This window comes from Schistocerca serialis, chromosome 5 (genome assembly GCF_023864345.2).
Source record: "Schistocerca serialis cubense isolate TAMUIC-IGC-003099 chromosome 5, iqSchSeri2.2, whole genome shotgun sequence".
NCBI lineage: Eukaryota > Metazoa > Arthropoda > Insecta > Orthoptera > Acrididae > Schistocerca > Schistocerca serialis.
Window position 1 is genome coordinate 731,229,051 of NC_064642.1, and position 25,146 is coordinate 731,254,196.

A 25,146-nucleotide genomic window follows, 5' to 3' on the forward strand; every position below is an offset into this window, starting at 1 on the left:
TGTGAATATATACAATATCAAAAGAAGCTGAAGTAAAGCATGAGAATATACACACTGCACTCGTGGATCTTGCGTTGCTGAGACTGACATAACTAAGCCTATGGTAATTGAGCTGGTAGAAGTGGGAGGATAGATGGTTACGAGGGAAGTGTTTATGTTCTGGTGCGACTTGCTCGTGGAGTTAGCCGGTTGAGGTGTGCCCTGGTTTTGGACGATAGGGTGGCTAATGTCGTCACCAGTTGGACCCTCACCGGAGAGGCGGCAGTACAAAGACTGCCACGAAGAGGGCAAGACAGCTAGCGATTATCTAATGGGGCAGCTGGTGGGGAAAGGGGGACCAGAAGTTGATGCAACAAGGCAGCGGAGGCAGCCGGGCAAAGTCTTGGACTGGGCTTGTGATGGCCTGCTGTCTACACGGGGCATCGGTTCCTGCCTGGATGAGAGCACTGTGCTTGGCTCTGTGGATACAAGGATCCTGGTGCCGTCCAGCTACAAGTTGTTTTTAGCTGTGGTGTATTCTTGCCTACTATAGTTAAAGCAGGTTGTGAAGGTTGTATGCAGCAATGGCGCCCATACTAGGGACAAGGGGGACCGCTCCCCTCCCCAACCCCTAGCTCTCTGAAAAGGAAAAAACAAATGATGTAGTCAGGTGTTTGCTTTCAAGAAAATTGTTTAGAACTTGGTACCGTGCAGGTTTATAACAGGGTCGTAAGTGGAATTTTTTTCTGGCTGCCATTCATCTTCCAAAGTATTAAAGGTACTCCATCCCCCCCCTGTCTAGACCCCCCCCCCCTTGGTAACCAGTTCAGACCTTAGTCACGCAGTTGACTGTGTTTGTGGCTACACTGCTGAAGGAAATAGAGTGTTAAACCCTGCGAGTCTGTATTTTTTTACTTATTAGCGATTTAAGAAGGGGAAAGTAAAGATGAGCTGAAGAGTGAATTAAAGTTTGTGTTAGGGAGGGTGTTTGATTAGGGTAGTCCGTGCAGCTGTGCTAGCCACAACTTAGTGGATAGTATATCTACCTAGTAAGTCGGAGACCTGCATTCGAGTCCTGGTCTTGCCACAAATTTTGATTCATTTCTTCATCTTCTGCCTTTATCGTTTACTATGTTTTCGTAGTTTCACTTCTACAGATGAGTCAATTACTCTTTCATTTATTCTGGGCTGTGGTCAGCAGTGTAATCTGGTTGCTGTGATTTATTAATTATACTCTTTTTTCCTGTTAATTAATTATTTTAGTTTGGGTGTCTGCTTTTGGTGGAGTGTATTTTATAAGTTGTAGTCAAGATACAGATTTGATTATTGTGGTTGTTATTGTCATCCTTTTCGGATGCTCTATTATTTGTGGTAAATTCATTTGTGCCCTCCTATCGTAAAACTGAAGACACTTAGAAAACAGTGGATTTCATCGTGTGTTTTATTGTGCTAGATACTAGGTTGGTATTTTGTAAATTGAGGTCTGGATTATTTTCATATGATCATCTTGTGCGCGTGCTGTCATTTGTTCAGTTTGATTAATAAACGTATTTAAAACCTGTTACGGTTTTCCACCAACACAATCCACTACCCAACTGTTTCCTGCGCCACACAGTGTACGGCCAATTTGCCAGAATGCCGAAGGCGAGGTGCTCCTGGTGTGAGACTCTTTGCTGCAAGAACTCAGGCCAGACAATTTGATTTCTGCTGCGATATTCCACAAGACTAACTGTGTACTGAAGCAATTACTTACACACTGCCAGTGGGCACCTGGCTGAACTGCAGCTAATTACTGCAGAATTCACGCAACACGTTCCCCATGGATATGCTATGGATGTGCTACCTGGTATTTTTTGTGCAGAGTGAGAGTTGTCCAGCAGCAACAGCAGACCGATCACCACTTAGTAATGATACGCACTAAAAATCCACTAAAAGTGCAGCTGGCTGTGTTCCACTTGTCTGCACGTAACTAAATCCCGTGAAAGTGATCCTAACGTAATTATTAACACAATGGGCATATTATTGTTTCCGTATTTAAATTACGATTTCTGATGGAAGTGCATTAAATGTGTGAGTATAAGGTTTGTAAATGGTAAAGAAAATATATCTCACTTTGCTCCGAAGGAAATGTGCTGTATTGTATTCCTGCAGTTGTAGCATTTATTTCTTTTGTAATTAACAGGTGTTATAAACATTCATTATATTTACAACGTGGAACTACAAACGAAACCTTTAATACCAGATAATATTCTCACGATTACGCGTAAGTTAATATCCAATTAAGTTTAAGTCATTGTTAGTATATACACTAATTCTTTATATTGAAGAAATATTTTATGAGTGTATCAGCCAGTAGAAAATGCTGTTTTCAGTTTAATTATTACAACTGTAATGAAATAGTATTAGAGACCAAAAAGAAATCTTCCAATAATACAAATAGTGAGAGTCATTTGAAAGACAAAAACATTATAAAATTAAGTATACATTACATAGAATCTGAAACAATCAAATTCCTCACCTTGTACAAACCGCCAGTTAAATATACCATACTTAATTTCTTGTATTAAAATATCGAGGACCACACAGAAAATATCACGACCATAGTTTGTGCAATAAGGTCAAACGAAAAGCTCTAATCAGTTAACCATAGAGAATGATCCATCTGAGAAGAACAGTGCCTCAGAGTTACTAACACGACATACGGTATTTTAGTGACGTGGGTCACCCTTAAGGTGTTGAACAATTTCCCGATTTACGTTTATGTGTTCAATTTGGGAAAAATAGATTCATAGATTAACTTTTTCAGTAAGACAGTGAGACACGTCAAAAGAGAGATGGCTACAAATGCAAACTGCCAATATGGAGAAAAAAAAATTTTTTTTGAAGCAACTGACAAATAAACTGTGGCAAAGGGGTCTGCAGTATAATTAGTGCATTGTTTTTCATGTAGCGTAAGCAAAAATTATATTGCATACGAATTTATTTGTCTTGAACGGTGTGTAGCTATCGCAACCGGTTGTGTAACTGCTTCATTGTGTTGTGATCAAGACAAATAAATTTATAGTGAACTATTACAGATCGCTTGTGTCCATAACTTCGTGTCAGGATATGCATACAAATTGTATCGCTTACAGAAGTTCCTGAAATCATTATCGCCACTTACTGTGCATAAATTAACAACAAATGAATTATAATCTATGACTATTTACCACTCGTCTCAAATTTGTATGTATAAATTGCCACTATGTTCTTTGCTGATTCACTAATGATACCTAAGGTATATGCATTATGACGAACAAATCAGAATGAAACCATCGTGAAATTTTAGACATTTAAGGGAAGTTGGATAGTATTGCAGCATTTTGTTGACTGACGGCTGGTTGAAATACGGGATGACATATGTTGGGTTTTGATGGTGAAATCTGATGGCAAAACATCGTGCTTAGAATAAAAACCAGCGTGCTGTTGATAGGACTGTCTCACACCACCGCAAGATCTGCAGGATCTGCAAGGAAGAAACACCGCACTTGAGTTTACTGATGTGATACCCTTATGTTACTCCAGATTGATAAATTATTTATAATGTAAGTAAATCAGTTTATCCTGTGTCAGTCTACAGCATGCAATAATTCAATAAGCTAACACAACCTGATGTAAAATAAACATTTTCCTATAATATAAGAACTTCGTGCCGCCGATGTACTATTTTTGTTTAAATTATCCTTTCTCTTTCAACAACCTGATTTTCGTTACTGTGATTAAATAGTTTATAAACTTAAATGGCAGTAAAAGTGCCAAAGGACGTGTTAATTGTAAATGAAAGAGTCTCTGTCAGTTAGGAAAGAATTTTCGATATCAGTTTATAAATGTCGGTAGTGGAGAACTTTCAGACAGTTAGACTGTTCATAGTATGAAGGCTTTCACGACCGGATGACATATCTTCTGGTAAACCTTCCGGGATGTAAGGTCGTGGTCCATGAAACTCTTCAGCTCCTAACGTTTCGTCCAGAGCTGCGCTGGACATCTTCAGAGGGGTGTTTCTCCTCCGGTGAGTCCTCCTCACCGGAGGAGAAACACCCCTCTGAAGATGTCCAGCGCAGCTCTGGACGAAACGTTAGGAGCTGAAGAGTTTCATGGACCACGACCTTACTTCCCGGAAGGTTTACCAGAAGTTAGACTGTTGCCCGAGGATAATAGTGAGATACTGGACCACACCTTCCTCCGCATCTGGCCGCTCTTTAGACACTCCACGTGGAAGTTTGCCCACTCACCACAAGTAGGTGAGTACAGGAAATGTTACTCCCGTTTTTATGGCAAACAATAAATTAAAAATGAAGAGTAAATTTTTGAAGAACTGATTTATTCAAATCGTAACGTATCGTTGTCGACAGTACACTATCTGATGAAAAGCATCTGGAGACAGTATGAGGTGTGCCCACCCTTCGCCTTTGTGGCAGCTTCGTCCTTCCGGGTGCACTGTCAATGATGACTCTGGGTGTCTGCGAAGACAATTCATTTTCAAGAGCAAAACCACAGATGGTAGCGATGTTGGACGCTGGGGTCTGGAGTGAAGCCGACGTTCTAAGCCATCCGTAATGTGTTCCTTTGGGTTCAGGTCGGGACTCTGGACCGGCTAGTCCATAACAAAAATATTGTTATCCACAAACCATTGCCTCTCAGATGCTGCTTGATATCAGGGTGCATTGTCATACTGACCTAGAGATTCATCGTCTCCAGACCTGTTCTCTACTGTATGCAATACACAATGCTGTAAACGTGTTGCTATTGTTCCGCTTTTAGCTCTTTATTAAGCTCAATAAAGAGACCTTACACTAGCCACGAAAAACACCCACATAGCACAACAGCGTCTCCTCTATGCGTCACCGTTGGCATTACCATTTCGTCAAAGCACTCTCGTCGGATTAGGGGGGGGGGCGGCGTGGTATAATGTGATTCATCATATCGAATCACTCGTTTCCAGTCGCTCACTTTACATCACCTGATGCGTATCTTAGCAATGACTATAGAAATGTGCGTCATATGACGAGCTCCTCGAACATTGCTCCCCTTCCTTTCCAAATCCCTGTGCACACTCATGGTGCTAGCTAGACTGCTGGTAGCACTTTGGAACTCTCCAGTGATTCCTTTCTCCTATTTCGTGCGATTTTTTACAGCAACCATTGCAATGCTCAATGGTCGTTGTCCGTCAGTGCCCGAGCTATGCCTGATCTATTTTTAGCTAGTATGGAGGTGCGCCTCGTCTTGGTTTCCGCAACACAGTCGCATCACCAACATTCGACTTGGGCAGCTTTAGAAGGCTTGAAATGTCCCTGATGGATCCGTTACTCAGACGGTACTTGTCCTAAATCGAAGTCGCTGAGCTATTTTGACCGATCCACTCTGACAACACAATGCTCCCTACCTTATTTCATACTGGTGGGTTGGCCTCTCGTGACATCTAGTAGTCAATTCCCCGTTACATGAAAGAGACTGGATGCTTTCGATCAGATAATGTACTTATCGGGTTTGGCACTGCATGAATTTTCAATTTCATTCTAAGGTAAATTCCGTTAAACGTTCTAATACCTTTGTTTCAACAAAATACTTGAAAACTGAAGCTTACGTGCAAGTACTGCAGTTGAAAATACCTATAGAATTCATTTTGTTTTGCAGTTAGCGTTAACAGACAACAGTTTAGATATAAAACAAGCAGAAATATATTTAGATTATTGAACGTCAGTCTAAATCTTATGAAAGGGTGCTGCGCTGAAAGGAAGATCTGCTGAATTTAATTAAACAGCACGAAGAAATTCACATTTAAACCTGAATGTTCAGCACAAAGCTTCATACAACCGGTGAATCAGAGTTAGCGTTAGTATATTTGTCTCTTTCCGCAGCCCGTGTCTGGATGTAGAACCAATCCATGTCGTAAATTAACTATCCAGAATGAATTAAACGACGTTTTCACTACAACTGCAGTAGCATTCCGCTGGATCTATTAACTTCCACGCCAAACTGTAAAATAACTCTCCCTGGGGAAAGCAATTGGCGTTACATCAATGACAGCAGTGGCTGAAACGTCCGTTTGATTTATCCAGAGATAAATATTTTCCAATATGATGCTGCTCCATAGCCAGAAAACTTTTATATTAAGAACTTTTACGTTAATAGTTATAATGTTGTTACAGGTATTATTCGTGTGTCTGGATTATAGTACATGTATGTGGATGAGTTATTTTCATTAGTAATGCCTATGGCGATGTGAAGACTAGCGTCGTCGTCTTGAGATGTGTATTTCTTAATGGCCAGAATTTTGCACGAATGTTACTTCGTACTTGGCTATTTTCAAGGCGTATCAGGTATGGTTACTAGAGTAGGATTCCTGGTTATCTTGTTCATGTTTCAGTGAGTCCAATATATAAAGCAACATATCACTGTATTTCTTTTGGAATAGCTTTGTTTTACCTCGCCATTACCGCGCTTAATACTTGTACTCTCTGTGCGGTGTGTACCAGTGTTTGAATTATGATGGCTACCTCCGAATTTTTCGTCGCTAAATTTTCCACTCTTGCTCTAATAAAGTGTACCTATGCGTTACGTCGGTTGTTATCGCGATGGGTTTGAACACAAAATGATAATTGGAGATACGATAATCAGCGTCCCATGGTCAAGAAATAAGTCAATTCGAGACACTGAATTCCCAACGATTACAGTAAAACTGCGACCACTTAAACCCTCTGTCACAGTTTCGATTTTCTGTAACAGAAACGTTTTGTTTCAATGACAACCTGTCAGTTACTAAGTGGAAATGGTGTGTTCTCAGGTTTTATTGATTCAATTTTTCAGCAGGATATTTTGTTGAACAACCCAGTTGCCCTATTCAGGTGCTGCGAGCTGTGTTGTTATATTCGTGATTGAAGCTCTCTGTCTGTCCACGTTTGGTTCAGAATATATAAGTATGGAAATCTTGTTCTGCCTGGAGCAAACACAAATTCTTCTTGTCGAACACCCAGACACGTTTCAGGGAAATTTCGATATCGCCAATCGCTTCATTTAATTATGATATTAAATTCTCATAGCATCACATGTTTACATGGATATCTGACATTAGCGGCAGAGCTAGTATTTTGCTTCAGTTTGTCACTTGTTGTTGATTCAGCTTTTACACGCCTTTACAGAGTATCAAAACTGTGCTTTCTAACACGCACTATTGAGGTACAAGTGAATATCTGATAAACAGTAACAAATAACGAATACAGAATAAAAATTATAGAAACTAATTTAGAAGCTGTCCACAGAGAAAAACTCTCTTTTCAATTTGCTTCCAAAACAAAATTAATTTAAATAAATTTATTTTCTTCTCAAAAATAATTTGTATGTCAAGTTAAGTTTTCAAAATAAGGCTACAAGGTCAATTCAAATAACTTCCATGTGGGCCTCTGAGGTGTCGCGAAGAATTTAACCTGCATTCAACACCCATCCAGATCTGCTACAACATGTCCGGAGGGATGGTACCAGTGACTGCCACAACCCAGGTACAGAAGTCTTAAAGCTCCCTCACTGCAATAGTGAATACTCTGTCCTTCTGTAGTCCCAAAGAGAAATATATATTAATGGCGTGATATCATAAGGACGTAGATGCCATTCACGGGTGCCTCTCGTCCAATCCAACGACTTCAGAATGTTTGATTCAGAGCTGTCCTAACATCCAACAATCAGTGACGCTGAGCTCCATCTCTTTGAAAACAAATTTTGGTTGCAGGTCCTCAGCCTGGGGAAAAGCAAATATCTCCAACATGTCGACGTACGTCGTTCCTGTGTCGGTCTCTTCAGGAAGGTGAACGGTCCAGTTACCTTGTCGCATGTGAGACCACACAAGACAATACCTGAGGCCGACCGCGCACGTTTTCCTTGACACTTTGCAGAGCCTGTGAATCTCATATTCGTACGTTACGTACATTTTCAGTTCCAGGCAAATGGAGTGTGGACTGATCAAGAACTATTACACTTAACAAGAAAGCAGGATTCCAGTTGGTTCGTTTAAGCATTTCACGTGCAAAGCCATGTCACCGTTGTTTCTCGTCTGGCATTACCGGTTGCAGAATCTGCACCTAGTGTAATGCAGATGAAACCGCTTTTTGAAGACCTTGTGAATAGTTACACGTGGCATCAGAAGTTCCTGCGAAACCTGACGAATTAATCTGCGTAGACTTCGTTTCGAGGAACAACAGCAACTTACTCTTTAGAGACACGTCGATCCCTTGCATGCCACTTCAGAACGTTGCCAGTGGCCAGAAGCTACCTATGCCATTCTTTTATCCTCTTGGTGGCTGTTACCACTTTCTTGTAAACAGAACGAACCTGCCTTTGGGCCATAACAATGGGTTTAAATTCCGCATACCAAAGCACAATATGTGCCTTCTCCTGTCAACTGACAACATTTTCGCTTGGACATGCGACAATGAAAAAACGATAACGCGTCAAACGTTGATAAAAACTGGGAAGAAACTTTAGTTCCTGCGGCACGCAAAGGACGAGTCAGACCTGAAACAAAGAAAGATTCATTATATATATACTGCCTCAAAAATAGGGCATTTCGGTGTAGCCAACCGGTGTTACGGAACCTCATGATTAAGAAATCTCTTCAAATCAGCTACTTCGAAGACGACATGTGTTCTTAGCGAGAGCAATTTATTGATTTGAGACACAAATGAAGACTGTATCCGCAGTGAGGATGCACCTGTATCTGTTAGTTGCGGGTTTTCTCGTTGTTTGGTTGTTTCTGGCGTGGTGGGTCCTGTTTACTTCCTTACTGGTAGTTCGCATTATATGATCTCCTCTTAGAGCGTACCAAATAAAAAATTAATAGTCAAATGAATCAACAAATATTACAAGAAATGATATAAATGATTTGGTCTTTTGTAGGTACCAGAAAGTTATCATTTCCTTGGCATATATACTTTTAGTGAAGTTAAGCTTAATCCTTCCTTGTCCAAGCAGGAATCACCACCTGTCATCAGGGGCGCGGTTATGGTTCGGTGACCGAGTCCAGTACACAGACTGAATCAGCAAGGAAGAGCGAGAGCAAGAAGGTTACTATTGCACTGTGTACTGTTGGAAGACACTACGTATTGTCATCAGGAAGGAATAACATAATTAGGGTTTAATAATCTACCGTCGAACTAGGTCAATACTCTCTCTTTCAAAGAACGACGCTGATATTCATCTTAATTTGCTGAAGGAGACAACAGGTGTGGAACATCGAGGCCCATTTTTCTGCCGCGAACGCCTGCCGCTGATTTGACCTTGAAGAAATGCTAAAAATGGTAGTTGGAGATTAAGGGATTGAGGCGGAGGACAGCGGAGGGGGAGTGGGTTCATGGGCAGCACGAAGGGAGCATCAGACGTTCACGTAAACGTCTTAGAGCTGCATGAGTGTAAAATCAGATTACAACGGCAAATTGTGTCAGGCAAATGCGTATACACTCACGCCGGTTACGCAAGAAATCGACATCATCTTATGCACTTCAGTGCCTATACATTTACATGTTTGTGAGAAATTTGGTAATACCTTTTAAATTAAAACGTATTTCAGATGTTTGACTTATTTCTTATCCTTGGGAGCCCTTTCAGTTACCATTTGTAGAAGGAACGTTAGTAATTGAGGTTTCATAGCTGAAATAGTTGTATGTTACTTCTGCAACCACTCTTAGAACTTACGTGTTCGTTAATCTACTTTGAGAGTTTCATTCTCAAATGTTACTTAATTGCTTGGTGAAATGATCCCTGTAACATTTGATTGGGAGATTGAAGATGTCAGACCATATCATGAGAATAAAGGTACCAGAAAAATCCTAACTGTGTCTGCAGAAGGATATACTCAATTGATTCCTGGGACGGGAAATTTCGTCTGAAGTGCAGGCCTACCACAGTGATTGATGTTTTGCGCATGCATGACTACAATGTATAGTTGTAGATAAAACTACCATTTTCTGCTAGAAGTCAATAGTAACACCGTAATAGGATGGTTATATATACTGTTTATTAATAAATATAAAGCTTCACATAGGAGATGCATAAGAGACATAAATTTAAGCTTTGTCACTATTGCTGTGCTGTGTAATATCACCAGCGGAAAAATGCTGCCATCGGAGCACAAAAAGACGAATATGCTCTTCTTTACTAAAGCACTCTGGCTGAAAAGTGTGGAAGCAGCTCCCTCATTCTTCCTTGCTCAGCACCTTAAAATTTTTTCCCAAAAATTTAGGCATGCGAAAATATGCGCACTCTTTTTAAAATGCAACTCAACTCTCACTTCTACAACATCCACTAACTGTATCTCGCTCACACCCACTACTCCATCGTTGTAAATCTCTCATACCCATACACTTCCAAGTGCCCATTCCCATTCAGTCATTCAGCCTAACTCATTGCCATTATCTCCTTCTGTCTCTCTGCCACTGTCTCGTATCTCACAGCCACTGTCCCCTTCGTTCAGTCCTATTAATACTGTCTCAATTCACTCTCACTGTCTCCCCCTTCTCTTACTACTTCTATCTCATTCATTCCTTTCCACTGTTTCTGTCTCTTCTACCTGTCACTATCCCTGTCTTCCTCGTTGTCATTGACATAGATTCTGCCCCTCATTATCAATGGCTCTCAGCCCCATACACTTTCTCCTTCTTTTTATCGTCTCCCATTGGCACTGTCTCCTTCACTCTTCCCATTACTCTTCCGTTAGTGTCAACTGTGTTTAACTGCCACTGTGTCCCTCCCTTTCTCCAACGCTGCCATTGTCATCTTCGCTCTTTCTGTACAATAACCCCTGTAAGCTACCTTCCAGTATTCGGCACCTTTCTGTCTCTTTCCTTCTACCACTGGCACAACTATGTTCACAATCCAAAATATTAGCGAAAAATTTTAAAGGTGCTGAGGAGGGTACTATGAGATAGCTTTCAATAAATAGTAGCGTATTCGCCTTTTTTCTGTTTTGATAGGAATCTTTTTCCGCTGTTTCCCTTCTTTTCCCTGCTACAGTAGGGCATGTCATTCATATCAAAAGAATTTTGCGTAACAGTAAAATTTTTGTAGTTTACTTATGGGGAATTGAAACAACGCAGAACTACATGCTTTCATACCTCAGGCCGGATTTTGGGTGCACAAAAATTCTGCATGTTCTTCCCAGAAGAGTCTCACGATAAGGGAGACACTTTCAGCATATTTCTCAGTATTACGTTGCTTTACAAACTATGTTTTCACCTTACGTTGGATATTACGTGCGTATTTTATGTGAAAAAAGGGGTAGTTTTGAACCTCCGTCTCTCGAAAAACAGGTAAAGAAATCAAGAAAAATTTCAAGGTAGTTTGAGTTTGGGATTTTAGGAATACATCTTAAAAATTATAGCAATATTTTGTATATTGCCGTCATGGAAACAGTGGTTCAGATGTAGTATCCAGAAAACATGTTTCTTGGGTTTTCCTATGAACCGCCCATGAACCTAATGGTATCCCCATAAGCCCCTCTAGCTGCAGCGTAGAGCACATCTAACTCAAGAAGATCAGACCGATTTTCTCCATTTGGTTAAGCTGGAGTAAGACGATACTTCTCTTTTGTACAAATGGACCATAGCCGAAGGACTTTCCAAATCACTTGATCCAATCTTTCTATCGCCAACAGTGCTCCGAGGTATGAGAGACGGAAAAATCCTGTTCTTATACGCGGCGTTTTGGAACATATTGGGTAGCGTACGCTGGTGCATGATTACCGATTATGAAGACAAGAGATTTCCCACATACGAGGTATGATTACGAGTAGATGGTTTAAATGGAAGAAAGGAATAGCGGGAAGTCTAGTGGAAGGCTAATTAATGCTGTACCACTACCTGCTGCCGGATACTACTGTGAAAACATGTATAATACAAATTTCTCCTTAACTTTGATTGGTATCCGCAATTGAAGACAGATGCCATTGCAAATGCAGCTTGGCGTTACCAACGTGACCGTCAACTGTTTGACGTCGCTTAAACTAAAATGACTCTGGTCAATTGCTTAGTTTGCACTTGGCAGCCATTCAGTATTTTGTATTGTGTGGTTTTCACTGAGGTGGAAAAAGTGCATTATTATTCAGCAATTCGCTTATTGGAAAACATATGACAAGGAAAATAAAAATAAAATTTCAGTATAATTTAAGTCATCAATGGTGATGGTTAGATACTGGATGAAAGTGATCGAAAATCTGTTTTTGATGAGGATTGCTCCATTTGTTCGCGAATGTTGTTACTGAAGAAACAGCTGAAAAGTTTATATGGTTTCCGCTGTCCCAGAAAGAAAGTGCGAGGTGTAGGAGTCCGTAAGTATGTTGATGGGAACGTCAAATAATATTTCACACGACAACTTTATAATGAACTGCTGCGGGCTCTATGACTGCCGCGATTTCTAGCAAGAACCAGGTATGCCTTTTGACTTCAAAGGAATTGGGAGCAATGTAACTATATCCGAGGAACTTTTTGCATCGCGTTGTCACCATCTGTGAGATCACAACTGAAACCCAGGAAATTAAACTGTAATAGAAACAATTTCCTCCAAAGATAAGTGCCACAAATTTGTGGCAACAATTTTTTTTTTGTGATGCAAACTGTGTCGCACTCATACACTTCTTACAAAAAGCAGAAACAATCGCTGTAAACTACTACAGTGAGATATCTGTCACCTGTTGCGTGAAACTGAACGAAACGTGGCGCATTTGGCGAAGGATAACGTTAAGTCGTGTTTCAGTATGACACTGCACCAACACATTTATATCGATCTGTCACTGCAAAACTGCGTGAAATGCATTATGGGTTGCCGCTATATCGGCGTATTCACCAAATATAGCTTCCTGAGATTCCTTCTTGTTCCAGAAATAAAATGGCTTCAGATAACGAACTCTGCTCAAATGACGAAGTGATAGTCCTGTCAGAGGAGTGTTTCGGAGAACTTGACTATTTCTATTTTATGGGAGAAATGTGTACCTCTAAAAGCTGACGTTGCTTTTGTTAGTGAAAGTAATTTAAAACTAATCATTTGCTCCAAAGGAATTTATTTATTTTTTCAACCGCAAATAACACTACCAATTTTGGAACCTATGTGAGGCACGTACTTGGTCGACTCTGAGAACTCTGAGACAGAGGACGGACCAAAGTTTTCCGTAACATACCAGACATTGGCCCGACGCTCATTGCATGAAGGTGTATGTTGGTAAGTGAGATAGCGTCGTTACGATCGCTGTATTGGCACATACAAAGCTACCTTTTTTTAAAACAGTTCTTTCTTTAAAACACGTATAACACTGCGCTTAGAGTTTTATACCCGTCTCTTGACTATTTTGACTGTTTTCCAAAACCTTCGCTGCGTCCTAACGTTTTTGACTGTATCCAAGTACTGCTGTCTCAGTTCCTCGTGGACCTGAACATGCAGAAACACATACAATCTTTTTGACTTTAATAAGAGTCTTGTGGTTACATTTCTGTGTATACTCTTATATGCCCTATAGATACACCTGATAGAAGATAATGCAGCTTTATCATAGTGTTTGAACTTTCTTTAAGAAATTCATCTCACGAGATTTGGTGTTCGTCCGTGGGAGAGTCGCTGGCTATGTGGGTCTTGGCCGCATTACAGTACTGCCGCGCATTTTAGCTACTGTGGTGCTGTGCTCCTCAAGGCCTTGTGCGCCATGCTGTTGAATAACTTCCTCTCCCTGATGTTACGATGGCTTGTCTACAGTGTACTCAATTGTTCAGTTTTAGCCGATATTCCACAGGAAAACTTGCTCGAGACGCAGCTACACAAATTTTGCACTTCAGAATTTCCATTGGTAGAGCAAGTGCACCTCGAATTTTACGCCGACGATAGACGCTTTACTCACTTATTATGAACGTGGCACACCTATGTCGCTGCCTCCAGCCAGAGTGTAACACTCCGAAATTTTAGACTACAGATTGAGCATCTGTAGCTTAATGCAGCACAATACAGGTGGTCAGCATGTGTAGGCGACGGCTACCAGTCGATATCCGACCGATGACTCCTGTTTGCTGGACGAAATTGTCGTTATGTCTCGGAGTGGAGATGGCCAGACGTCCGACTCAGCGTTCACATCTCTTCAATCCGTCGTTCACGAACTGCAGTGACCAGTACTGCAATAGGTGGCAATGGTGTGACGTAATGCCACCTCCAGCCACTTTCAGCGAATCCTGTAAGTAGGCTGTTTAGGTTTTTGTATTGGTAACGCCACGTAGCACTCTGTAAGAAAATCACTGGCTGTGCTGTGAGCAGTCTGTGGCTGGTTAGCATTGTTGAAATATTCGCTATTGTAATGTTGGGCAGTTGGCTGTTAACAGCGCGTAGCGTTGCGCAGTTGGAGGTGAGCTGCCAGCGGTGGTGGATGTGGGGAGAGAGATGGCGGAGTTTTGAGAGCGGATGATCTGGACGTGTGTCCAGTGCCCCGCCACGAGTATTTCCAAACAGCATGCGTTGAAACAGGTAGATTTACCCTGCATTATGTTCCTGTATCGGTTCCATTTTCATATCCATTACCGTAATTTCACCCCATAGATCTAAGAGCAGTGGCCTTTAGCCACACAATGCACTGTGTGACGCACCGGAAAAAGGTCACTCAAAACATGGCTGGTATGAGTAATTTTGTAGACCAGCTGCTTTCACTGAACTAAGGCGAACAATGCAGACAATTTTTTAACATTGCTTTAACGTTTATAAATATCAAATTATCACACTGCCTTTTTGTAAAGGAATTTATATACCTTTTTCCCGAAGCAAGGGTCTGCGAAGAGGACTTTAGCGACACAACATGTACGGAACTTGATCACACAGTAAGAGGACAACAGCGCCGCATACTATCCACCTCGAGGAATACAAGTCCCACAGACATCTCCTTACTGTTTCAAATGTGACCAACTATTTAACTCAGGTTCACTTTGTTTATTTACCTGTGCACTTGAAACCCACCAGTATTTTATCCGCTCTTGAGGGTACTCAGACTTTTCAATGGGTTCAACAGCTGAAGAAGTGGATGTGGTGTTTGTTTATGGCGAGTGTCACCAAACTTTTAGATGGGTTGTGAAGGTGTAAGCGAGAATGTGTTCTGCTCCTGCCAAGCCCTTACAACCTGCCTTTGCAAATTCTATCAAAAATTAAAGAAACTGAGACTGTGGAAAACAAAATACACGCACAAAAAGAGTCAGCAGCTGATGAGAGAAATGCAGCTAAACTTGTAGTGGAAGTATCACAAAATCTACACCTGCGAATATTATAATTCAACGCATTTCGTTCTTTCCATATTTCGCATCATTTACAGCTTCCTGTAAAATACTTTAAGAATCGGTTACAGTTCTGCAGAGACTGTAGGTGAGTTGATTTTTGCGTGCCAGATTTTGTTTACAGATGAAGCAGCTTTTACAAACCATGCACATCAATTTTCGCGGTATGCACTACTAGCCACTTACAAATCCACACTGGCAGTGAGAACTGGACAGAAAACAACCTTGATCTGTCAATGTGCAGGACGGGATTTCCAAGACTGACATCAATGATTCCTGTTTTAAGGAAGGGACTCCAAGTATTCACGACTATCTACGGATACTTAAAGATCTGCTGCTGTAATTATTGGAAGACCTCCTGCTGGACATAATGCAGTCTACATGGTATCAGCAAGACTGATGCTCCGATCAATCAGCTCAGATAATGACAGCCATTCTTAGCAAAACGTTTCGAGGTCGTTGGATCAGTCATTTGAGAAACACAAAATGACCTGCACTCTCACCAGACCAAATAGCTCTGGACTTATGTGTGGGGAGAAAATTAAAACTGGAGCTTCTGAAACACCTGTGATTAAATTTTTTATTGATTGGCGACTCCATGGCGTTCTGTGTGCACAATGACCATATATGTTAAATTAAAAGGAAGGTCAGCGTTGGTCATAGTATTGATGTTTTATTGATAGCATAGAGTTATTGTGATCGTTTCTCAGTTTTGGTTATTGATAACTTGATACCAGTGTCTCAGTTTAATTTGTACAGCACTGAAGATGATCACTATGTGATCGAAAATCGATTATGGTATCAATAATACATCAATATTACGACCAACGCTGACATTCCTTATAATTTTAAATTTTTTATTGTTAGTGATTGAATAATGTAGGAGCTTAACCTTTCATTTTGATGACTGTTACCTAATGGATAAGAGCTGATCAGTTTTAACTGCTAGGGGATCTGTTTCAGTCGGATTTTGGATGGTCAGTAATATTTTACTGAAGGAATAGAGGTTTTCTGTAACCAAGTTCATGTAAGTTTTCACTAAATAAGGCAATATATTACCATCAAATAGAATAGTAGACAGTCACCATCTTCATCATACATGTCTATTCATGTCCAAGCACAGGTCAATTTCACCGAAATCTGACACACGCTGTTATAGTGGTTCAAATGGCTGTAAGCACTATGGGACTTAACATCTGAGGTCATCAGTCTCCTATTCTTAGAACTACTTAATCTTAACTAACCTAAGGACATGACACACATGCATGCCCGAGGCAGGCTTCGAGCCTGTGACCGTAGCAGCAGCGCAGATCCGGACTGACGTGCCTATAATCGCTCTGCCACAGCGGCCGGAACTATTATAATCTGACAATATACACACTGCAATCCACTGGTCGATGTGGTACATGAGAATGCGTAACATCAGCATTCCATCTTTACAATCACTTTTTCTGACAATATGTACTTCAGCGTTAGTCGGTGTAATTCTGACGTGTTACTGAGTGTCAGTCCATGGCGATGGGCAGTGGGGAGAGGAGGGGGAAGAGAGGGAGAGGGAGAGTGAGAGAGAGAGAGAGAGTGAGAGAAAGAGACGCTCAGCAATACGATAAGCCCCATCTTGCTACGCCATTACACTACTCCTCAGTTGACTGATGACTGCAGATCCCTTATATTCTAGAAGTAAACATATACAACTACTGAAGGCATGAAATTTTGTATAACACGCACTTATGCTGTGATACACGAAAATGAAATTCAGTGTGCAGCATTGTCTGACCGAAACCGCTTTATCGCTGGTACCAATGCTCAGCCTCAAGATTCTGAGCACTTTATATGACAGTCTTTACAACGAACACAAAAGCCGAACCTGAGTTATGTGTCCACATACATTTGGTGCAGTATGGCACACGTTTCTGCAACTTCCTCCTGGCGATGGGACAGGAATTTGTGGCGCTTTTAACTTATTACTGTTTGATCAAGCACCATGCATGTTAGGCCATCGAAGTCCTCTCAAAAGGCTCTGTCCATGCTACAGAAGAAATGCATAGTTCCATGAAAAAGTCGGTTTTATAATTTGGCAACTATAAACATTAAAAGTTACATGCATATACGAGAAAATTTGCCACATTGGTAGCTGCCGCACCCAATACTTCTCCAAATTTTCGATTTTAATTTGGGCTGAAATTTGATAGCATAATGTTGTGTACACAGTTCCGCGTAGTCAGTGCGTACACAACTTTCCCACTAGAGCGCGCCCCGCTAAGCACAACAGTGCAGTCGCAGCGCTCGTCCGTCTCCACACTACGAGATGGCGCTGCCATAGAGACGGACCAAATTCTGCTTCCGCCGATCTGCGTATTAAAATGTAACGCAGCCAATGGGATTGCTGCTAACGTAGAACCTTTTCTCCTCATGGATCACACTCGCGCAGTGATACATGAACGTGCGAGGTATTATAACGAGTGTACAGACCTCTGATTAGTCAGTCTGCATTTGTCTGCAATAGTCTGTACCAGTCTGCATTTGTCTGCAACAGTCTGTACGAGTTCTACATTTGTCTGTACCAGTCTATAGTCAAGTATCAGTCTGCACCTAATAAGATTACCATATTCCTGTACATATCCATGAAGATAAATGTATAGACACTTTTGTCGAGTATCAGAGATATATGTGAGAATAAGATTAACGTACCAATACCAAAGGAACTTGAGATTGTCAATTGTAAATAGCATCCAGAACCAAGTTAAGTAATTTTTATGCTTGTTATTATTTTAATAAATGTGTGTGAAAATTAATCAAGTTCTGTTTAAAGTTGGTCACCGTCAATCTGCTACTCTAGGCGTGCAAGTGGCATTTCTAACGTCTGACCTAACGGCAGAAGATAAACACGCCATGATAAGACCACGAGGCATATTGCTGACACTCGCCTACTTCGTTAGAGCGACAAGTCAAATAATCTCATGGTGTGTGTACTGAGGGTCTTACAGTACGCACACCACACGTAAATATGCATGACAAATCGAAAGCTGCGTGTTACTGACACACTCTCTAAAGAAACTGATGAATCGATGACAGGGCAGAAAGATACGATTAGATTACCTGAAGGCATGAACGTGAGGAACAGGGTGCTGTAGGTGGTGACGATGGAGACGAAACCCGCGACGAGCCGCAGGTCCAGCGTGAGCACGCCCAGCAGGTTGACCACGGGGCGTTCAGAGGACACCTGCCGCGCCAGCAGCCACAGCTCGCGGTGGGCGGCGCCGCCCACACGCCTCCCGCCCAGCAGCAGCTGCGAGCAGAGCCGCAGTGTGACGCTGGCTTCAGTCGCTGTCCAGTGGCCAGGCAGCAGCAGCACGGCTAGCGTGCTCACTTTGAATATCAGTCCAATCCCCGACTCCTTAGTGATCTCCTTTAATGTCGTGCCCGGCGATGACAGTTTCCGAAGAATGAAATAAATCTTTAGTACAATTTTCAGCGCGAGCATTGCAAAGTTTAACACTAACACGCTGGTATGGATGGAGGTAACCAACAGTGACAATTCACAGAGTGCTGCATAGGCCCGCCTGAGCGAACGCAAGTAGGACGCTTTGCAACATGCGCTTTGGCTGTTCACTTGTGACGCCCGTCTTGTTACCGAGCTTTTCTTGCAAGGTGTCCCACAAACCTCGTCTCTCATGTTGAGGAGGCAAATGTTTAGGAGCGAAACTCTTTGCCTGATAATGAGCTGCAAGTCCATGTATTTCAAAATAACTAGTATACCAGCTCCCAAGCTGTTCAGACTAAATATTGCCCCTACAACAGCACCCCAACCAACACGAGCACGAAAAGGGCCAGTGAGAAACAGACAAAACCAGAGAAACAATAAAAACAGTTGCAGTTTGACGAACCGTTTCTGGTTTGTCTTTTCCGACCCAACATGGACCATCAGAACTCTGTCACATAACGTTAGTAACCGTAATATTTCCATGTATTTGTGTGTATTGCATAAAATATCTGTAACTATTGCAGTAAAAGATAAGACTGGGTATTGTGAAGCACCTATAACTACAACATAATTTACTGCAGAGAATGTGTTTATCATACCAGAAAAAAAGTCTAAAAATATGAAAGCAGATGTCAGCTGCAGAATAATAGCGAGTATTAGGATGGCAATATCCGATCTGGACTGCTTGAGCGATGTGGTCCTCACATCTATAGTGAATGGCGTGAGCCCAAACAGCTTGCACGCGCAGTGGAATGGTTTGCACACCAGCAGTAAGTTCTTAGTGAGCTGTGTTGCTTGAAACTCGAGTCCATTTGTTGTCGTCATCTGAAAAAGGATCAGACACAGTTATCAAATTAGTTAATACTGATTTCAGGTACATATTTCAATACGAAAAATCAGCGTTTTCAGAAATTTTTGTTTTGGTATTTTTTCACATATATCGTTAACATTAGCATCCATTTTTCCTCCCTTGCTACTACAGTTATGTTACAGACATGCTGACAGCTGCGAACCACCTTCATCCCCTTAGTGCTTGATGTCTTCCCCGAAGGCGATGTCATCTTTCAGCAGTATAACTGTCCATGTCTCGGAGACAGAACCGTGTCACAGTAGTTTGAGGAGCTTTGAACTGAACGCACGTTGAAGTCTCGGGGACGAAACACGATTGATGTAAATCCTAAGGGACACATCTGGGCAGCTATCTGGCGCCATCAACACATATGCAAATCAGCGGCCTGTTACTTATGTGTACTATATGTTACGTGAATAGACATCTAATGCCACATAGCTCTCGTCGCGCTGGGTAGCCGCGCGGTCTAGCCGCCTTGCCACTCTTCGTGCGTTTCCCCCTGGCGGAGGTTCGAGTCCTCCCTCAGGCATGAATGTGCGTGTGTTGTCCTTAGTGTGAGTTTGTGTAAGTTATATTAAGTAGTGTGTAAGCCTAGGGATCAATGACCTCAGCAGATTAGTCCCATAGGAACGCACCAACACTACATAGCTCCAGATGCCTGCCAACAAAATGGATAAACAAGCTATATAATATTTTGGCACATCAGTGCCCAAATATATCGTTATTTTACGCATACATTCATTTCTATGTCCTATTCGTATATATATATATATATATATATATATATATATATATATATATATATATATTCTTATTACAGTCTGCACACCATATCTCAATCTCTGATGACTCTTCTCTCAACCCTCTACAGCTCCACCGATTCTTGAGTCAGCCCTACATCACGCGAGCAACTCCATGTGCAGCGTACTACAGTATCGTTTTTGTCCAGTGAAATGTTTACTTATAGCAGGTCAATTGGAAACCTGTACTTTATGCATCTGATACTTACAGATGAACACATGGATACATGAAACGTACATTACCTCACTGCTGCGTCACGAATAAATGCAAACGTGGATTTGGGGAATTCTTGTAAATTTCGAACAGCAATTGCTGGAAGGCAGTAAGCAAGGGACGGATTGGCACATTGGATGGCAGGCGTTGGGAATGTCGACATTTTGCAAACGATTCTGCGAGACAGGTTCACAACACTGCTGGCAGGCACGGCCCGGCGGGCACTGTGTACAAATGTGAAGTAATCAGGGCACCACAGGACATTGACGTGCTGTGAAGAACCCATAACGTAGCATTTAACACAGTGCTTAGTGACCCGTGTGTAAGTGCTGAAGTGGGATAACGTTGAATTACCAATGAACACTCCAGTTGTCCCCTCCAGAGGAAATACGTCAGAGGCGTAGGAAAAGACGTATAAACAAGCCCGGAGGCTCAAAGCAGGCAATCGTGTCGCCATTTTGTCCGCGTCTAGAACCGGAGAGAATGACGATTGCTCAAGTTGCAGGTTAACCACGACGACCTTGTGGTGACGGATATCGGTGGCCAACCATCCTGCTGAAACCACCTCCAACCTCAGCTGCGCAGACGAGTCATTGCTTTGGCGGCGCTCGTCGCACCTTGGAGCGAGAGGGCTGCTGGCGTCCGCTCTCCGGCGCGCAATAAGGTGCTGTCTGCAGGGGCGGGGCCGGGGCGCGAACTTGTGACCTCCTGGATGCAGAGCTGTCTGCGGGCACTGAACGAGCTGCCAAGGCTCACTACAACGACGGCAGTCGGCTGCTTCTCTTCGGCCCTCTATGTGGTGTCCACGAGTCGCGCTTGAGGGAGCAGTCAGCCGTGTTCTGGGCCAAGGGCACTGTTAACGCACCCGGCGGGCGCTTCGCTGTGGCCCAAGTAGGATCGCTAGGTTCGCATGGCTGGGTAGTCGGACGCCGATGATGCAGATTCCAGCATGTGCATGGAGCTAACTCACGCATGCTGCACTGCGCCACCGCTGAGTTCGGTGCAAGGCCGGCAGTATATCTCCGATGTAATAAAGTCAGTGACACACTCATCCCTCTCACCTAAACCACACCTCTCGGTCGTTCTGACGTATTACAAGCCCTGAGCTCGGGGTGTTGTAACATGATATATGTAAACAGTTAGATAACTGAAATGAGCTGTCGAGGTTAACTACAGATTTCCTGTCAAGTATGTATCGTTAAATGATATTCCTTATATTGTACACGACTGATGATGTCTGGCAAGAATGGGCGAAACATATTCGGTAGACACAAATAAAACATCAACTGCAGTAGACGGAATTTTTTTTGTGTATATGACGAAACATTATTGTTCTAATATGAGTACACCGAATAAAAAGCAAGCCCACCGCAGGATACTTCCCGTTACTACCGAGTAACAAAGCCTCCAGCCTTAGTAAGGGCCGTACAACACTTTTCATAATGCTGAGATCTGATAAATTTCGAATGAAATGTGTTTGAAACAGGACAGTGTCATGGGCCCAGTTATATCAATGTACATGGCAACTAGAGTAATGTTTGTCTCAAACAGTGTGTCAACGCGCAAAGTCGCATGCGCTCTGGATGCGAAAGGATTAGCGTTTCTTTTCAAGTGGTGTGGTGTACCAAGTTTTACGTGGCAATTTCGTGTAGAAAATGTTAAATAGCGAATGCTGCAAAAGCGATTAATACTTATTTCATTAAAGTGTAGTAGCGTATATGACCTACGTTTACCTCGTGTTTGCTATAGACCTAACATTGTGAATAAACATCGGTGGTTCATTTACGTCTGAACTTCATGAATTCAAAACGTAGTCACCTAGTTAATTTAAAAGCTCAGTTTATCAAGTAATGACTGGAAAGTACTAACAAAAATTATTTAAAGGAGGAAGGAAAACTGGTAGAGGTCGAGATTAGGGAAGACCAGTTTGGGTTCCGAAGAAATGTACGGACACGAAAGGCAGTAGAGATCCGACGCCGTGTCTTACAAGCCAGGATCAAGGAAGGAAACTCTACGTATACAGCCTCTGTATATTTGGGGAAAGCTTTTGAAAATGTCGACCGGAGTAACCTATTTGAAATTCAGAAGGTCGCAGAGAAGAAATAAAGGCAGCAATGGGTTATCTTCAAATAATACAGAACAAAACTGCAGTTATGTCAAAGGGCATGATAGGGAGTAGCTGAGGACGCAATGAGACACAGTTGTAGTCTACCGTCGATATTATTTAGCCTATATATTTAGCAAGTTTTTACGGAATTTAATAACGAATTTGGAAAGCGAATTGAAGTTCAAGGATGAAAAAATAAAAACTTTAACATTTGCTGATTATATTGCAATTCTGTCAAAGAGTGCAAAGGACTGAAAGAGCCGTTGACCAGAACGGGCAGTGACTCGAAAAGAGACTACGAGATGAATAACAAGATAAGTAAATCAAGGGTAATTCAGTGTAACTGAATTAAATCAGGCGATGCTGAGAAATTAGACTAGGAAATGTGACACTAGAAGTAGTAGGTGAGTTTTGCTGTTTAGGCTGCAAAGCAACAGATGCTCAGAGTAGAGAGGGTATCAACTGCCGGCTGTCAGTATCATGAAAAACACCTCAGTAAAAGCGAACTTCATTAAATTATACTCAAATTTATGCGTTAGGGAGTCTTTTTATGGAGATGTTTGTGAGAAGTACAGTCTTACATGAAAGTGAAACGTGGATGGTTGACTGTTCAGAAAAGTAGATAACAGAAGCTTTTGAAATATTATGCTACACATTAACACTGAAGATAAGAGAAGTGGATCGAATAACAAACAAGGAGGTACCGAATCGTATTTGGGATAAATATTTACAGCACTACTTAATTATATGACGGAATAGATAGATACGACATATCAAAGAATCACCAGTATGGCAGTGGAGGGATGTGTGGAGTTCAGGATCGTGGATGGAGGCCATTGTTATAATACCGTTGTGCTGTACGACTGAATAGAGAAACAGGTATACGAAATGCGTCCGAGAGCCTTACCTCCACCGTCATGCGAGGCATAATACTAGAACGCTCTAGCTTAATGCACCATGTTCCACCATACGAGCTCTCCTATTTAGCTGAGTTACACCACCATCAGGTGACAACAGTATCAGTAAAACGATCTATGCTCTTTTATCTGTAACTTCCATTAACATAATGAAGACCGTAAATTCAGTTTCCCACGTAATCGCATGCCATTAATCATTGGGACCTACAGGTACAGTTATAGAAAATTCACTTCCGCCAAATTCTCGAAGCCAGTTTTTTAATTAAAGTAAAACTTCTTTTGTGTAGGAGTTTCAACATAAAAACTATCAATCCATTAAATTAAATCCATCGACCTCCTGGCAGGAATATAGCAGAATTTGCAAGAAGACTGTAAACCTTCACGGACGCAAAGGGACCAAAACATGTTGACACACATCACCACATTACCATCTTCAAACTGAATTTAAATTTCCAAAAATCCATCAAGTATACGTTAGAAATTTCTAAATCTGATCCTGGTAAAACCCAACCACTGCTGTTAGCAAGCGAACTCGAGAAAACTTAAGATGAAGACTGGAAACAGCTGAAATGCGAGTTTATCAAAACGTACCAAAACCAAATTCCTTTACGAAAGCAGAAAGAACACCCTTGATGGAACGAAGATTTTAAACACACAGTAAAATAGAAACACTTAGCATTCAAAACACGAAACATTAACATATAAAAACCGTGCCCGACATTCATGACATATAGAAAAGAAGCTGCAAAATTAATCAGACAAACAAAACGATAATATGAGATATCAGTTATGTGAAACTGAATAAAGCATCCAAGAAACCCAAACCACAGCTTCTTTGTACAACATTTAAAATTAAGCTAAATGGGTACTAGGTCATCTTCAAGAAGAAGAATTGACGATCGGCATTTAACAACCAAAAAAACTGTAAAATTCTCTGCAGTTTCAAAAACTTTAATTTGCTTCGAGCCTACAGAACGATCACCATCTGAAATGCCTCTGAATGCAAATCCTCTCACACAAGCAGATATTAAAATCAAATTTCTATCAAATTACAAGTGGAAAAATAAGAAGCATTTATGAAGACTGAATTTCTGCAGAACTCCTGAAATCAGCTGCCCAAAAACTTGAAGAGAAACTACACTGATGATGGGAAACTTAAGTCTACCTGGAAAAATTCCGAATGACTGGATAACTGCAGTTCAGTATGTGGGAGGGAGGCAGAAATTGTTAGTGATAACACAGGAATTTCCTTACTTCCTGTCTCAGATGAAATAATCTATCCTGTGCTGAGAACAGCAACAACTCGAATGTAAACTTGGCTAATACTAATCAGGTTTCAGATAAAACTTTTCTGGCCCAGAACAAATTTTCGTCCTTGAAGTAATTCTCACGCCTGAAAAATTTTATAATAAGAAAACAGTTTAAACCTTTCCAGGCTATGATTGAGAGGACCATCAGTCTCTCTCTTGAAAATTCTGAAA